Source organism: Pinus tabuliformis, chromosome 5_2 (genome assembly GCF_031772625.1).
Source record: "Pinus tabuliformis cultivar Carrire ecotype Pingquan chromosome 5_2, CPIR1, whole genome shotgun sequence".
NCBI lineage: Eukaryota > Viridiplantae > Streptophyta > Pinopsida > Pinales > Pinaceae > Pinus > Pinus tabuliformis.
This window is the reverse complement of record NC_142306.1, coordinates 863,157,460-863,176,602: the sequence shown is the minus strand read 5'-3', so window position 1 is coordinate 863,176,602 and position 19,143 is coordinate 863,157,460. Positions and strand designations below refer to the sequence as shown.

The 19,143-nt window shown below is 39.9% G+C and overlaps 1 pseudogene across 1 annotated transcript; it reads right to left on the bottom strand.

Moving 5' to 3' along the window:
* Positions 1–6,996: 6,996 nt before the first annotated feature.
* LOC149162052 (ferrochelatase-2, chloroplastic pseudogene) lies at positions 6,997–8,912 on the bottom strand (annotated as a pseudogene). The gene is made up of 3 exons (XR_016261453.1): positions 8,804–8,912; positions 8,184–8,336; positions 6,997–7,119 (listed from the first exon to the last, which is right to left on the bottom strand). The product of XR_016261453.1 is annotated as a ferrochelatase-2, chloroplastic pseudogene (transcript).
* Positions 8,913–19,143: the final 10,231 nt, after the last annotated feature.

The following is a 19,143-nucleotide window of genomic DNA, read 5'->3' as shown; positions in this document are numbered from 1 at the left end:
GCCCTCTAGCTCAATTCTCACCCTGGGTGCTCAAACAAGGTGGGAAGAGTTGGCTTAGTGTCCTTGATCAGCGTTGCCCTCACCCGGAGGGGGGCACTCATTCAGTACAAAGCTACTCTCTGAGGCCAAAAAACTTTGCTTTCGGTAATGCCTTGATTAGGCAATCTACTCATCTGTCGATATGTGATGGAGTCTAACAGCTCCTCTTTGCACCATGTCTCGAATAAAGTGATATCGAATCTCAATGTGCTTGGACTTGTCATGAAACACGGGATTCTCTGCCAAACGGATCCCACTCTTGTTGTCGCAATATATCACTGTAGTGTCTAGGACCTGCTCAAATAGCTCTCCAAAGAGCTTCCTCAACCAAACTGCTTCGTAGCTAGCCATGCTAGTGGCAATGTATTATGCTTCGACGGTGCTCAATGCTACAAACTTTTGTTTCTGCTCATCCAGGATATCATGGCAGATCCAAGACTAAAACAACATCCAGATGTACTCTTCCTATTGATAACATTTCCTACCAGTCAGCATCAGTGTATCCATGAAGTCGAACATCTCCGGCAGAAATATCTCAAACCAAGTGTGATCGACCCATGCAAATATCTCAATATGTGTTTGGCAGCAATCAAATGTGCATGGAGGGCTCGGTCATGAATTGACTCAATGTGTTTACTACATAGCATATGTCTGGAGTCTGGACAAGTGTTCACAAGGAACATCAGACCCCAATCAATTATCTATACTCAAATGGATTGCCAAATAGGGTCTTGCACCTTCTCCAATAACTTCTTGAAGTTCATTTCCATCGATGTAGCCATGGATTTGCACTCAATCATTCCAAATCTTTCCAGCAGCTTCACAACGTATTTTCCTTGTGAAAGGAAAATCTCACCAGCCTTTGCCACACCTCAAGACCTAGAAAGTAGTACATGAGACCAAGGTCCTTCATCTTGAATTCAGAGCCTAGCTCCCTCTTACACTCAATCATCAGAGGCTCACTACCTGTTAAGAATAAATCGTCAACATATAAAACCAAAATCAATGGCATATCTGGGCTACCTTGAAGTAGAGGTTGGGATCGGCATTGCTTCTTGTGAATCCCAATTTCATTAAAAAATTGTCAATGCGTGCTACCAAGCTCGGGGAGCTTGCCTCAAACCATACAATACCTTCTTCAACCTGCAAACATGCGTTCTTCGATCTTCCACTTCAATCCGGTGGTTGGTTGTTCAACAAATACTTCTTCTTGTAACATGCCATGAAGGAATGTGGTCTTTACGTCTATCCGATGAAGAGTCCATCCTTGACTAGCAATAAGGGCAAATATTGAACGAATGTGTATATCGAGCCACGGGAGAAAATATGTCATCATAATCTTCTCCCTCTTTCTGAGAGAATCCTCGAGCAACGAACCTCACTTTGTATTTCTCAATGCTGCCATCAATTCCATGTTTGATCTTGAATAGCCACTTTGAAGTCACGACAGACTTCCCATTCGGTCTTGGCACAACATCCCATACATCATTTTTCACAATTGATTCATATTCCTCAGCCATAGCATCCTTCCAAACTTGATCCTTTACATCTTCTTCAAATGAGGAAGGTTCGGATTGAATCATAGTGCTCATGGATGCAACATATCCCTGATACCTGCATGGTTGCTTTCTTTCTCTAAATGATCTACGAATGGGAACATTTCTTTCATCATTCTCTAGAGTATTGCGAAGCCAAAGTGGTCTCTTCCTAGTAGGAGGATCACTTGGAGGAGGATCTAAAGGATCCATAGGCTCCATGGATCATTAACAATATCAGTCTCAGACTCAAGAACGGAAGGACCATCTAGAATATCCAGTCATCATTATCCTTCTTGGGAGGAAGAGGCGGAGGAAGGTCTCTTGCTTTTCCAAGAGCTGCATCTTCATCAAATGTTACGTCCCTGCTAATTTTGACCTTCCTTTGACTAGGAATATATATTCTATATGCTTTAGAATTTTCACAATAACCCACAAACGTACCTTTTCTTCCTATAGTTTCCAACTTGTTCCTTTTATCCTTCGGCACATGAAAATATACAAGGCATCCAAATACACAAAGATGGCTAATATCGGGTTTGACACCTGTGAATATTTCTTTGAGGGTCTTGTTTTCTAATGATTGATGAGGCACCCTATTTTGAACATATACAACAACATGTGTGGCTTTTCTCCAAAGGAATTTTGGCACCTTTTGATCATGGGGCATGGCACACGCAGCTTCTAATATAGACTTGTGCTTCCTTTTCACTAAACCATTATGTGCAGGAGTATATGGCACAATTGTTTCCCTCTTGATCCCTTCTTTCTTGCAAAATGCTATGAACTCGTTTGACATGTATTTCCCTCCATTGACAGACCTGAATACTTTGATTCTCTTCCCTGTTTGATTTTCGATCAAGGTTTTGAATTCCTTGAACATTTCAAAGGCTTCATCCTTGTGCCTTAAGTAGTATATCCATGTCTTTCTTGAGAAGTTGTTAATGAAGGTGATGTAGTAGAGATAAGCACCAATAGAATGCGCAGGCATTGGACCAGATATATCGAAACAAATGAGATGGAGGATGTCATTTGTCTTGTTCTCACTAGAGGGGAATGGTCCCCTTGTTTTCTTTCCACTTGCACAACCTGGACAAACTCCATCATGATGGGCTTGAACATCGGGAATACATGAGACCAATTTCTTATTATTATGAACCCAAGTCGACTTGTCCTTCCTTGCCACAAAGCACACCTCAATATCAACCCTAATGCATGAAGATAATGACTCTTTTAGGTTCAAGGAAGCAGCACAAGGGCACAATCAATCTCCAAAAGCCAAACCTAATGCTATGGATGGCAGTAAATTTATAGGAGAGGGATGGTAGCTTAGGATTTACCATAATGGGCTTGAGATCCACATATGATGAGAGGATGAGCTCATGGGATAAGAGGTGAAGTCTCGAAGGTAGGATCAAATAAGATTCAAGCTGTTATCCATGGTAAATAGTTAAAACAACCCTTAGAAGCTTTATAATTATTTTTAATTTTCCTGAATTTCTAGAATCAATGCACCTGTAGAAAGGAGCAACTAGCGCTGACTAGTGTTGGTGCAGAAGGGAGCAACCAATGCTGAACGCAGGTGGCTAAAGCGGCAAGGTGCGCAGGGGCTAAAAATATTGATTTTGAGCAATTAATCCCAGAAACTCAAACTTTTTAGAAAGTTCATGCTTAGGGCTTTGTGAGGGGATGATGACAACATGTTCATGAATGTTGATTGATCCAGTTTGTAGGCCTATTGACCAGATGTGACAAAATGGCCTATAACATCTCTTTTGATCAACAATTTTTCTAGTGCCTTCTAGCTGCCTTCCTTGTTCACCTTCACTCTGATACCATGTTAGAAAATGTAAAGCAATAGTTATTAGATCTTATTTTCCTTAACCTTGATAGTTATTTATCTTCTTTAATTCGATCTTTCATCAAACAATATCAAGAACAGTAACAGTAACAAAAGAGGACACAAATATAGGCTCTCATCCAGGGCAAAACCCCTCCAAGGGGAAAATCAAGAAACTCTTCTCTTCTTAGACTCTACTTCAAATGTGTTATTTTTATATAAAAATGGTATGTTCTATGCTTAGAGAAATTTTACTTCAATTTCTTTATTAACCCAATATCAATATCCAGTTTAGCAATCACATCATCATGACAGTAAAATGCAAATAGAACATAAACAATAACAATAAAAGACAAGCCAAGACAAGAGGACACAAGATATGTCACCAGCGAGGGACAAACCCCAATGTGGGGAAACCCTTGATCAATTCTACCTATAATTCTTCAAAAGCTCAGCATAGAGCGAGAGTACAATATACAATATTCACTTGCCCAATCACAGTGAAATCTGATCAATTAAACAGCAGAAACAGAAAGCCCTAACCAGAAAGTCAATGCTGGTCAACAGGGCAAATTTTGACCTCCAAAATAGCTCGGTCAAACTCAGTCAACTTGACCTCCAACAAGAAGTCAAATCAGCCCCCAAAAACAGTTCCAAATTATCCAGTCAAACCTAGTCGATGAAATCAACACAACAGCAAGCCCTAGCACAGTCAAAGTTGGTCTAACAGAGGTCAAACAACCTTGGATTTCGTGCCTAGCACTGCGCCTGCCCAAACAGAAATATCCCACACAAAATCACAGTCAAAGATGGTCAGCATTGGTCAAAACAACTTCTTGCAAACTTTCGGTCAATGCAGGGACAGCAAAAGAACAGTCCCTACTTCACACGTGTGGAGAGAGAGAAGCCTCAGAAAGATCCGTACCCAAACAATGAAGGAGAGATGTGTGAGTGAATGAAGTGCCAAAATGAGGAGGAGGCCCCTTGAATTTATATGTAACGTTGAGGTGCAAATTAGATGACTAGCACACCTTGACAATTTGTCCATAATCAAATAAATTCCTAATTCCATTTGTACATGTCAGAATGGGATGATCTTTAGATCAATCCTATACCTCTCAGAGAGAGGAATCAAATAAATTATCAACTGCCTCAGATGAGTTTTCCAAGGTGAAATTTGGCCCTAGCTACCAAATTTAACACTCCCTCTCAACTAGGGAGAACTTCGCCTGCCAAATTGTCGGACAATCTGTACCATCCCTGTCTCTGCTCTGCTGAACCATGAAGAAAGAAGAAATGATCAAGAATGTATCATACCATTCTCCACTGACCGAAATCAGTCTCCAATAATAGAGAGTGTGTCATACCACTCTTAACCGACCTGAAGTTAGTTTCCATTGTTCCCAGATCAATATCAACACCCTAGCATAGGGAGTAAGGTAGTACACGATGCGTCCATCGGTAGTACTACTATCCCTATCCACATTTCCATACTCAATGACTAGATGAGAGGTACTTCCCATGAGTCTCGAACTGCATGGGTAGGATGTGCCGGCAGGAGTAGGTGAACCACTCATCCTGCTCATATGTCATAGGAGAAGGTGAACCACTCAACCTATGCATATGTCACCATGGGGTATTACAGGCGAAGGTGAACCATTCACCCTGTACATCGTGCACCATTAGGGGAAGGTGAACCACTCAACCTATGGTTTCTCATCGCTCTAAGAAGCATCCCAAGCCCCCCGAAGCTCCCAAAGCTCAACATCCATCTCCTATGGGACCCTCATAAAGGGGTCTCTCCATGACTCCAAGTCATCCACAGAAGGGGCTTCATAAAAATATCGGCGACCTGATCATCAGTCCTAATGTGTTGGAGCCTTATTGCTCCTCGTTGTACCATATCCCGGATAAAGTGGAACCTGGTCAACGAAATTCAACATAGCAGCAAGCCCTAGCACAGTGAATGTTGGTCAAAGAGAGGTCTAACAGCCACGGATTTAATGCCCAAATTTGCGCCCTGCCCAAACAGAAATACCCCACACAAAACTGTAGTCAAAGATGGTCAATGTTGTTCAACGCTAGTCAAAATAGCTTCCTGCAACTTTTGGTCAACACAAGGACAGCAAAAGAACAATCCTTTCTTCGCACGTGTGGAGAGAGAGAAGCCTCAGAAGATCCGTACCCAAACAATGAAGGAGAGATGTGTGAGTGAAGTGACAAATTGAGGAGGAGGCCTCTTGAATTGACATGCAACGTTGAGGTGCAAATTAGATGACTGGCCGACCTTGACAATTTGTCCATAATCAAAATAAATTCATAACTCCATTTGTGCATGTCAAAATGGGATGATCTTTAGATTAATCCTACACCTCTCGAAGAGAGGAATCCAATAAAAATAGCAGTTGCCTCATATGAGCTGTCCAAGGTGAAGTTTGGCCCTAGTTGCCAAATTACAAAATGCGATACAACGACCAAATTCCTTCTCCTAGTACCAAGTCGGCTTTCTCAAGTCCTTTTCTTCTACACCAAAATGCTACACACAACAACTTCGGCCTGTTAGCTACAACATTACTACTCGATCTGCAATTTTGGCCCTACAATTTCAGTCTTGCATCTCTTGAAGAAACCTAGATTAGCCTCCTCAAGGATCCTTCCCATCTGTAGCTATTTCGAACTACAGCTCCAAATCAGTCCACCTCCCTCCTAGAGGTATCTCAGTTGTCATGGTGAACTTCTCCTCCTTGATCTTCGCAGGTGCAACCTTCGGATCATGCTTCTCATCTTTATCCTTCTTCCTAAGAAAACATTGTGTTGCGTAGTGACCCATTTCACCACACCTGAAGCATTTGATTTTCGAGACATCCTTCTTCTTCCTCCATTGCTCCTGCTGCCTTTTGGATGCAAGGGCTACATTCTCATCCTCCTCCTGGGCTTCGACCAATTGCTGCTACTTCCATCAAGCTTACAGTTGACTGTGTCTCTCTCAGCGCCTCTTGCTTAATAGTTGCCCACATCTCATCCCAATTTGGCAAAGTCGACTTGCCCAAGATACTCTAGACAAAGACTTGCCACTCATCTAAGACTGAATTCAGGGTTATTCTAACCAACTCGGACCCTTGAGGCATAGACCCCACAACTATTAACTCGTCCGGGTCTCCTGAAGCTTCGTGAGGAACGGATCTATGCACTCCCCCTTTTGCATTTATGCAGATCTCAGTTTTTGCTCTAAGTACATCTTTCGTTGCTCGGACGATCCTTGATATAGCATTGCCAAGGCATCCTACATCTTCTTAGCAGTCCCTCTGCTAGCGATGTGACAAACTACATGATCCTTTACTCCATCCAGGATCATCCTCTTGGCCTTCACCATTTCTGCTCGGTAATTCTTCAACGAATCCTGATCTGCAGGCACAGCCATCACACTTTTGACATAGGTCTTGAGAGAATGCTCTTCTAGAAGGAATGACATTCTTATCTTCCAGATGACGTAGTGGGATGCCCCATCCAACCTGTCCAGATCTCTCAGCCCACTGATTGCCATCTTTGCCACGAAAATGTTGAACTGCTCCTCTCTACTTCCTACTGTTGCTGCTCAACCAATAAGAAAACGGATTTCTTGGCAGGAAGTCTACTGAGGTCAAAATTCCTTACTGTGCTTCTCTTCTCTCTTCTGGCGTCTTTCTGCCCAGCAAAATAAGAATGCTGGTACATTGCCAACTCCAATCAACAATCAGCTCATGAAGGGTGAACATGTCACAAGTGGAAACTGAAACCGAGAGGGGAGGATAACAACTTTTCCTCTCTACCACTCAACCTAAACCTAGTTGACAAATATTATTTCTATTTATTGCTGAACTATTTACAATCTCTACATGCCATACAAGTTTATGAGCTCCAGAACCAAAAGCATATTGAGTATACATTGTTACACATGTGCAAGGGTTTAAAGATGAAGATAATAGAGTACTTATAATAACTATATGTAGATAGATCCAAATCAATAAATCAAATTAATTGTGTATATGCTTCAAAGAAATGCCAGCTGCAACAGATATATAAATCTGTCTACATTCTCAAAAAACAGTGAAACCAACTCGTAGTCATATTCCCTTCTTAAATTAGTAAATGTCAAGGATCTGAATGATAGATCGAATTGTGCCCTAATGCATCACGTTCTTCAATCAACCCAGCAGAAATTGGATATAGTCACAACATTAAGGAAATCTGAAACCAATATACACAGCAGGATGGGTTTGAGAGCAAGCAAATGCAACTTAAGTAGTAGTATCATCATTATTTTAATAACATCCAGTTTAATGGCTTTATTTTCACTGATGCAGTGGGGCATCTGCCAAATTCATGCTACCATCTATGTTACTGGTGCAATCTCAAATTTTAGGCATATTACATACTGTAAAAATGTTGGCAAATATAACATGTTGCTTTAGTATAACATTAGTGATCATGGCAACTCCACTATTAAAACAAATAAGGTTACTGTTTTCCAGTTAGCTCTTCACACTCAGATAGCTGACAATATGCAAAGTTTTGGATCACTGATGTTTATCCCAGATAGTTATCTAGCAGGGCAGTTATAGTTCCACTACGAAAGCTATATCTTTATTGAATATTCTTTCTCTATATAATGCGAGTGAAAACATTTTAAAAGGAAAAAAGAATACATTATTCATTAGAAAGAAGACCAGTTACCAGGAATGGACTCATATTCAGATTAGAAAACATTCTGCTATTAATGTTATATCTACCTGATAAGCCAGAGTGTGTTGGTTATAGAGTCCCCTTTCTTTCATCTCTTTCATAATCAAACCAACAGAGTCCTCCATATGTGACTTGTATGGATCCCCAGCCTTCTTAACATACGTGACTGGCACTCCATGTGCACTGAAAAATATCATCACCTACCATTCACTTTCACCAGTAAGTCGTCTCAAGTATAGAAAATGTAAAACTCAAAGACCTTTGAGTTTCAAACATTCTTCTTCTATGCGAAGAATTTTAAATTGATGTAAAATGTCAGATGCCTGTGGTACACCATTATCCCAATTCTGGCATTCAATCTCTCATATAGATATATATTTGTTTATTAGCTAACTAAACAGAATTAGCATGCAACCTTCCTACTAGTTTTCTCTTGTCATTGTTGCCTTTAAAATTACGACATGATTTATAGGAAACAATGTTGAAGTCTTAGCTTCACATGCTTGAAAATACATGTAAAAATCCCAACTTGGAGACAGAAAAATTAATCTCTAACAATAAGGGAGAAAACACATCGTATGACAATTTAAAATGCCTTGTACAATTAGAAAGAATAAATGTCTGTATACAGAAGTATTGAAGACTGCATTCCATAAAAAAGACCTACCTTATCTGGGCTTGCAAAGCTCTGCAGCTCTTTTTCTATTAGATTTGCCATAGCTTTAATACATCCTTGTCATTAATACCATGATGATATGATGGAATATGTCATCTTGGCAAGATACCCATCCTGACTAAAACAACAAAGAAAAAACCATAGTTTCATCCAAAGCATTTTCTAGTACTTCTATGGCATTAATTTTTTCATTTGCCTTATCAAAATAAAATCTATCAAACTTTAATGGAAACACTCCAAATTACCAAAATATGTTTTTCAGAAGAAGAATACTTGAATCGCTTGTGGAGATTGAAAATTGAGGATAGAGTGGCAGCACAACAAGCTTGGTGATTCTATCCTCTTTATCTGTACCAAATCAATCAGAAATTAGAAAGGCAAAGTTATATTTACAAAAAGAGATTGGAAAGTTGTTAATTTTCTTCCTGTAGAGAATGGTTTCAAAGTAAGCTAAATCCTTTCTTTACACCCACATTATTTCATTTTTCTATAATTCTTCTTTTTGTTTTGATAGAAGTATAAACTTTATAAATTATATCAAGTGGATTATGCAACTACTTTGTGCAACAATATACAGTTTCTAGTGAGTTAATCAGATATTTATTTGTATTCTTTTTCTTTTTTTATAGAAACAAAGATATTAATTAAGATGTACGAAGCTACAATGCCCTGGCTAAACCATGAGGCTATTTGGGAATCTTGTTTCTTTAGATGTCTAGAACTTTTAACCTTGAAGACTAAATATGGAAAAATTGTACTTACAATGTCTTATATTTACCTCTTCTTTACGCCTGTGTTTTCTTTTTCTCCTCCCTCTTGTTACCCCCTCAAGAACAACTACTTCCAGACCAACCTCTCAGGAATGCATTGATGCTACTCAGATGAGCTTTCTTGCTCATCTCTTCTGGTTCAGACTTGATCTTCTAGTTCTTCCAGCCTTACATTATCCATGACATCTTCAGATGACCCTACCATGGTATACCACCTCATGTTTTCACACACCAGATGATATGTGTTTGCACAGATGCTACTACATTATTATTTCAGTTGATGTGCTATGATTTCATGTGATGGTTTCTTATCTAGAAGTGGTGTGATAGTTTCTAACCTTGTCATGAAAGTGACAAACATTATAACACTTCCTAACAATAATAGTTTCTATTTCGCCTCATGGACCATGGGGGAAGATGTGTCATCACTTAGTACAATTAGTACCACTGATGATCTAGTTGAAGAGCATATAAACATCTTAACCATATCTAAACATTTTCCATCTATTCCCTTTCACTACCATCTTGTCCATACAAGTATATGATCCCCACTTTTGTCAAACTTATCAAAGGTCATGTAGCAAGGCCGAAGTGAAGGAATTTAAGAAAATTGCAAGCCAAAGTAAAAATTAAAGCCAAAAAAGCTAGAGGTGAACAGCATGTAACATTAAGAATGGAGAGAAATAATGAAGCCACCTCATTAAAAAGGCCCAGCCCTGAGGTCCAATTCTAAACATGCATATCTAAAGGAAAAGACTAAGAAAAATCAAAGGAAAAAGCAAAAGGGATAGTAAAATGGTTCCGAGGTGATAAATCTAAGTGGAAGCTCCCTCTTCAAAGGATTACAAGCACAAAAATGAAGATCCCTAGCTCAAAAAGGCTAGTTGGACCAACAAAAGACCTTAAAAATCATTTATAATGACTCTAACAATTGAAACATAAGGTTTCCCTTCCCTCTTCCATCAATAATTCATCAGATTTACATATATCTAACCAACTTATCTAGGAAATAAATCTTTTCTTAACAATTGACACATGTAATGAGAGAGTGAAAGTGTCCCACCATGGTAAACTTAGGCAATTTATAAAATTAACCTATGTTAAGTTGTTGTTAGAGGATATTACTTAATGTTTGTTGCCTAATGACTTGTTTTGAAGCTTGATGCATCATTCTATGTGGGGCACACGCATTGGAATTAGTGTACTTGCCTCGATATCCATATACCTACATTGGGATCCATGTATCTCTATTCAGCTATATCTACTTACCTTGGGTCCTGGGATCCATGCTACCTTTGCTGGGATCAATGTTAGTGCATTGGGATGTTTGTCAACACAATGGACGATGATGAGGATGCCACATCACCACTAAGATGTCCACATTAGCACATTGCACAGTTGTCAACATATGGAGCATTGTATGAGCCACATATGCATGTAATACTTGGCACATGTGGAAATTATTTTAAAGGGGTTAATCTTTGTCTAGGTAGCCAATCATTTCCAGAATTTTGGAGATCTTTTCACTACTAAGTTGTCTCGACACATCAACTGTCCAACTATAGCACAATTCCAGAAGGGCCGCAAAGTCGAGCAAGGTGAGACTAGTAGACGTCAAGTTGAAAGTAGAGTAAACAGGGCGAGGGCCATAGATGTCGACTCGACCAAGTACAAACATCATAGTTGTTGAGTTGAGGAAAGTAAGACGAGGTTCGTAGCCATCACGTTGAGAAAAGTAAGCAATGTATTGGAAATATTGAGGGAAATATCATCGAAGCTATAATCATCAAGTCACACAAAGTAAGGAAGCTTAATTGGTGATTCCAACTAAACATGCTCGAATGTTAGAACTCTCTTGAAACCATCAATACCCGATTGGAAAAATCGACGATAACCACCAAAATAGTAATCAATAACCAAGTCGAAGTGAGTGCAATCATCAACAAGAGCAACAATTTTGGGACAATCGTGGACATTTGCCAAAATGAGTAAGAGTGCAGTCGGTTGTCTAGGAGAGCAAGTCATCAAGGACCCTAGAGTCGTCGTACAATGGATCTTGGATTCATGGAGTGTAGTCATAGAGGGTTCTATAATGCAGTCGTCGAGGGTTTTGTAGTGCAACAATTGAGGGTTCTATAGCACATTCATTGAGGGTTCTATAATTGCTTATCCTGTTATCACTCAAACTAGCAGGGGTCATATGAGGGGATCCTATAGAGAAACTACTAGACCAAGTGGGAACAATGGAGCAATAGCCCATTGTCGCATCAATTAAAGCTCCATGCTCTTTATGGACTTTCTCTGATGGGAGGAGTCTCGATATGAGAAAAATCACTAGGAAAGATAGATCAATGATAGGATGTAAAGTGATTCCAAAGCTTATTCATAAGAGAAGCTCAAATAACAAGCTTACTTGCTTTAGAAGCAAGATGTATGGCTCTCTAAGAAGGGCTAAAAGGATACTTGGATTTGGGGTTGAGAGGTATTTCTTGATAGGAGATTCCCTAGACCAAATAATCCTAGAGTAATAGGGCTTCCAAGCAATCCTTGTGAAATTGGAGTTACAAGGTTGCAGGACCACAAAGAAGCCCTAGTGGACCCGGACAAGGTCAAGAGTTTTTAGGTTGAATGACAAACTAATGGAGTTGACCAAGTTAGGGAGGAGAAGAGGGTCAAAGGAATTAGGTTTCTCTTGAAATCTGAATGCAATGATTCTAATGCAGGCACTAACCAAAGGAACCTAGGGAGAAAAACAGTTTTTGAGCTAGGGCTTGCAATATCTTAATATTCCACGGTCAGATTGGCCTCAAATTTGGAGGACATCTCAAGAAGTCCCCAGCGCAGTCCTTGACCGATTTTCAAGGATTTTTGATGGCTAGAAACAATTTTGCGCAATGACCTAGGAAGCCTACTAGGGTTAGGCCTTGGAAAAGAAGAAGAGGTGAAAAAGAGTTTTCTTTATGATCACTTTGGACTAGACCAGTGCCTAGCCTATTGGGAGAATGGAGTCTAATGAGATCAATGTTTAGAGATGCTTATTCCCAACCAAGGAGTTCCCCAACAACTTCATATGGCCTTAGCAGCAACTAGGTCTTTTAGGGAAATTTATACTTTTTTATGCTGCAATTGATGACTTACCAAGGCAAATCATGAACAATCATGTGCCCCTAGGACCTAGGGAGAAAAACGGTTTTTGAGCTAGGGCTTGCAATATCTTGAGATTCCACCGTCAGATTGGCCTCAAATTTGGAGGACCTCTCAAGAAGACCCCAGCGCAGTTCTTGACCGATTTTCAAGGATTTTTGATGGCTAGAAACAATTTTGTGTGATGCCCTAGGAAGCCTACTAGGGTTAGGCCTTGGAAAAGAAGAAGAGGTGAAAAAGAGTTTTCTTTTATGATCACTTAGGACTAGACCAGTGCCTAGCCTATTGGGAGAATGGAGTCTAATGAGATCAATGTTTAGAGATGCTTATTCCCAACCAAGGAGTTCCCCAGCAACTTCGTATGGCCTTAGCAGCAACTAGGTCACTTAGGGAAATTTATACTTCTTTATGTTGCAATTGATGACTTATCAAGGCAAATCATGAACAATCATGTACCCCTAGGACAATAATTCACCATACTTCACAATAATCATATGAAAAATCCCTCACAAAGACAAGATTAGCAACTTCACATTAGCATTAGGGCAGCTACACCAGCTTCATGAACGAAAATATTTCATAGACCATTACATGAGACAAAGTACAAGATAAAACATGAAAAGAGTACTCACAAGTATAGCGAAATTATTCCAATCATCAAAGTGCAAGAAAATTGAAGCTCCAAGACAAGAATTAAGCTCTTCCAAACATGGAAATGCATTAAGAAACCAATTCGTCCATCAAAAGGCTTAGCGAAAATCCCAGAAGAAACAATGATCCAAATCCAAGTGATGATCAAATGAAATGATCATTACATCAATATATATCCTCCCTAGGGGGTTCGATTTGCCTAATTAGGCCTAATAATGCCCCAACTAATGAAATAATGTGCAAAAATAACATGACTTGGTGACAAGCCTACCAAGATAGCTCCACAATATAACAATAAAACTCTCAAGAGGGAAAAAATGATATACAAAATAGGTCAAAGGCCCATTGAAGAGGCCTAGTGGAATCCAATTTGTGCCAATGTGAATGAATGTGTTCCAAACATAGTGATCAAAGGTTTGGTCCCTTGATATCCAAGCAAACAACTTGTGGTGTCCCCAAGTGGGCTATGGGGGCACAAAATATCCTCATGGGTCTCCAATTGGATCGAACAAGCCTGTATCCCATTTGAAAGGGATAGAAGAAAGATGCAAGCCCTCCCATTGTCTCCCATGATGAGACACATCTTCATCTGGGCCCGCTACCCAGTGTGTGGTGCAAGAGTGGAGTCGGTTGAGCAAGGTGGTCCAGGTACATCATCATCATCTAATAGATGGAACACGAGCAGGTCATGAGTGAAGCTGAAGGATCCCATGGAGTGGCAATCTACTCTCTGCTATGATGGAGACTCGTGGCTCTCAACGCTCACCCTACAAATGCCAATATGACCCTTTAGAGAGTTTGGAACCCGTATAGGGAAACCAAACCCTAGATAAAAACCCACCTGCAATCTTGTATAAGATCCAATGTGTCCCCTCACCTTCTAGTACAACCAATCATTAGTGTAATTGAGTAAAAGAGCTTACAAATCATGGAACCAAGTGGACACTTCATAGTGGCATGCCCTTCCATCATGGGCTTTAAAACGTACAAGTGTCTCCAAGTTCAAAAGGAAGGTTAACCACGGACCTTATTAGGTGGTTTCAGCTTCTAAGGGGGTGACATGTCCATAGTACATCCATCAAGATTCAAATGGCAAGTGGCATGTGATATAATGGAGTGGAGTGGGGTATTAGGGTAAGTCTCCAAGTTACATGCAATAGTACAAGGGTAGTTATAATAAGGGAAGCCCACACTTGGGTATATGAATGTCGGAGGGAGAAATCATGGTACATGAGTCACCTCGACCTTTGCTTTTCCACCCTTCTTCATATGACTTTTTCCTTTTGTAGATTTTTCTTTTGTAACTACTCAGGGCTCCAAGGGATGAGAGCATGATGTGTAGGATATAGCAGTGAATACCCCTTTAAAGTGAGGCAGTTCATCGCCCATCGGGGGTTAGGACAATCATGGGTTCCTCAATGATGTAAGGGGCCAATGTGAGGAATCCTAGGAACCAGGGTGATGGCCATGATGAAAGAGGTAGAGCTCATGTTTGGCTTTTGCCCACGTGCTAAATTTGTATATCCTGACCATCTTTTGCATTTTATGGTACATTTCTTTGAAAGAGGCCAAATTATGCTTTTTATTTTTTTTTAGCTGCATCAACCTCCAGTACATCGTTCCAGGGTCAACCAAAGTGTGGACAAGGGGAAGGGGAGGCTAACTCCTTGTGGACCCAATGGACAAATGTGGACCTGGATGGGAAATATGGTGAATGGGGTTATAATGAGCGGAGGGGAGTGATGTATATGGTGTCGGGAAGCGGGACCACGCAACCAAAATCAGGGTTTCCCATGTAGTGCCCCCTAAAGCTAGTAGCCAATAAAGAAGATCCCACGAGACTAGGATACAAGGTTAACCATCAAATTGGACAGAGGAGACAATAGTACAAACCAAACCCACTCTTTTCGTCGAATCCCCCCACTAATCCATGCCCAAAAGTGTCCATGATAAGTAAACAAAAATACCCAACTACACAATGAAAAGTCATACCTTCGGGGTTGGAAGGTGGGCCTTCAAACATACAATCATAAAAATGGGCGAGGGCCACATGGCTGGCTCAAGTGGCGGAGATAGTGGCACATCAAGCTATCTGGTGGCTGTAAGGGGTTGTTGGTTGTCGGTTGAGGACCATCTAGGAGAAATTTTTTCTCCTATGGATACTACCCACAGGTGGTGGGTAACATCTGGCTCCAACTAGGACATGATCTCTCAAAAGAGTGCACAAACGTACTCGAATGGGGAGGTCATGAGAACACCAACAATCTCTTGGGACCACAGACCTATTACCTGCACATATCAAAGATCAAGCACACGGGGCAACATGTTTTGTGGTGTCTTATGATCACCCATGCTTAATATTAGGCCATAAAATCAACAAGAAATAAACTTCTACTTTAAATGCAATTTAATCTAAATGCAGTTATTCTAGCATGATAATATCATATGATGTTAGTTCTAATGAGAAAAATCAATATGCAATGCATCCTACTCTAATATGCATATTATATTATGCAAGTGCTAAGTGTAATCATAGATCCAATGCAACCAACATGTTAATTGATCAGTATGAGAACACATGCTTCTATGATTATTCACGCAACGGATCCAAAAACACAAATGGGAATAATATGAGGGATTATGAGGGCGGGAGGTGGGAAAATAAGAGACCCGTATGTCATAGAAAGGAGCCTTGGAAGAAGGGAAAGACACCAACTGGGAGGATTGAAATTGTTCTTCTAACCAAAAGATGGAAATGTCAATGATCAAGTACATGAACCTTTGATGAAGAACCATCTCAGGCCTATCATCCTCAGGGTAAGGAGTGAATGACTCAGACACATTTAGGATGATATTATCTTGGTGATTGGGAAAACAAGAGGGGGAACCATCATTGTACCTAGGGAAAAACCATGATTCTCCATTTTCCATAAGGGAAACTGGCTCTTCATCAAAACTAGGGGAATGAACCTCATCACAAACATCCATTTCAGGGTCAAGAACACAACAAGGGGAGGACTACTCAAACATGAAGAAAAACCCTTTATCAGTGGCATGGCTAAAGGAAGCATCTTTCTCAATCCCTTTCGCACAAAGGCTATTGGAATTATCCTCAATGGTGGAAAGATCTTCTTTGACCAAATTATCGTCATCTTGGAACATAAAGAAAAGACCTTTCCAATCATTAGGAAGGGCTTCACATGGACCAATATTGTTAATCAGAAGGGGTGAAGCATTTTCTTCTTCCTTGGGCTCGTTCCTTTGAGATGTTATGGGGTCTTCATTTTTGTAATCATACCCAATTCCCCAATCAATAGCCCAAAAATCACGTATAGATTCCCCATCCATTTGATGATCAGAATCTTCCTGAAAATCATCTCCTTGTTCACTATGTATTGGATGTTGACTAAGTTGCAGATCTATCTCTTACTTATTAGGCAGGGAGGACTCTTCCTCTTTCTTTTTCTTAAGAATATCACTCAAAGTATTTACTACATGATTATGCTAGTACACTTCCAAAAGAAGGTCATCTGTAGGGTTGTTATCATAATCACATCTCATATTATAGAGCCTCTCTGATGCTTCGTATAAGCGGGAGAAAATATCCTCAATGCGACATACTGCCATAAGTTGCTTGCAAGACTCATCGAATTCCATCATCCTTTCTTGCAACACCTGGAGACTTTCAAGATCAAACTCCCCATCTTCATCCCCAAAGGAGATGTTCTGAGGGTCATTATTGTTAGTTTCCAAATTTGCGATCAACAACTCCTCCACATCCTCCTCACTTTCTTGGCCATCTTGGTCATTCAAATCCTCATCGGGTAATGAGCCATATTTTTCATTGATCTTGTGACATAAGGAATTGAATGCACCAGTATAGTAGGCAAGCTCATAGAAGAGATATTTTGTAGGGCTTTCTTCATACTCTTGCTGTATGTTGTGGAGGTTTAACTTGCTTGTTATAGAAATTGAGTATGAAGTCTTCGTTCTCATGCTCTATCAAATGGTCACAAAGCTCAGCCCACAAATCCAATCTTTCCCACAAGCTTTGGATTCTTCGAGGCTAATTTCATAGATACTTTCCTTTTCACAATCAGCCATTTTTCATAACTAGAGATTCCAGGGTGAATCTAAGTGCCTTGATAGATGCTTACTTCACCCTACAAGCATTAACTTTTAAAGCTCAATGAAGAACTAGGGCTTCGTTCTTCCAATGGAGTTGCCAAGAATGATATGTCAATGATATCGTATAGGAACCAGACACACGTCTCGTGTCCCCGGCAACAGCACCAAAAATATTACCGCTCAAACTAGCAAGGGTCCTAGGAGGGGATCCTATAGAGCAACTACTAGATCAAGTGGCAATAATCAAGCAATAACCCACTGTCACCTCGTTTAAACCTCCCTGCTCTTTACACACCTTCACTTATGGGAGGAGTCCCCGTATGAGAAGATTCACTGGTAAAGATAGATCAATGATAGGATGTAAAGTGATTCCAAAGCATTTTCATAAGAGAGGCTCATATGACAAGCTTACATGCTTTAGAAGCAAGATGTATTTCTCTCTAAGGACTAAAAGAACACCTAGATCTGGGGTTGAGAGGTATTTCTTGATAGGAGGTAACCTGGACCAGAGAATCCTAGAGTAATAGGGCTTCCAAGCAATCCTTGTGAAATTGGAGTTACAAGGTTGTAGGACCATAAAGAAGCCCTAGTGGACTCAGACAGAGTCAAGGGTTTTTTCGGTTGAACAACAAACTAATGGACTTGACCAAGTTAGGGAGGAGAAGAGGATCAAAATAATTAGATTTCTCTTGAAATTTGAATGCAATGATCTTAATGAAGGCACTAATCCAAGTAAACCTAGGGAGAAAAACAATTTTTGGGCTAGGGCTTGCAATATCTTAAGATTCCACCGTCAAATTGGCCTCAAATTTAGAGGATCTCTCTAGAAGACCCCCGTGCAGTTCTTGATCGATTTTCAAGGATTTTTTATGGTTGGAAACAATTTCGTGAAGCCTACTAAGATTAGGCCTTGGAAAAGAAGAAGAGGTGAAAAAGAGTTCACTTGGGACTAGACCAGTGTCTAGCCTACTAGGAGCAGTGTTGAAAATACTCGTATCGGAAAAATACCGGTGAGGGTACTGAAAACATCTTATCGGCGAAAATATTGGAAAATATCGGCAAACATAAAAAATGAATTTTTCAATTTTTTAAACATATAAAGCAATAATGATATTTCGTCGATATTTTCAAAATATGGCGATATTTAGCCAATATTTTCAAAATATCGCGATATTTAGACGAAATTTTGAAAATATCGCGATATTTTCAAATCTGAAAATATCGTGATATTTACCTGCCGAAATATCGTTTGCCTAAAAATGTTGCGATATTTCGCGAAATATCGCTGATATTATCAACACTGATTGGGAGAATGGAGTCTAATGAGATCAATGTTTAGAGATGCTTATTCCCAACCAAGGAGTTCCCCAACAACTTCATATGGCCTTAGCAGCAACTAGGTCACTTAGGGAAATTTATACTTCTTTATGCTGCAATTGATGACTTATCAAGGAAAATCATGAACAATCATGTACCCCTAGGACAATAATTCACCATACTTCATAATAATCATATGAAAAATCCCTCACAAAGACAAGATTAGCAACTTCGCATTAACATTAGGGCAGCTACACCAGCTTCATGAATGAAAATATTTCATAGACCATTACATGAGACAAAGTACAAGATAAAACATGA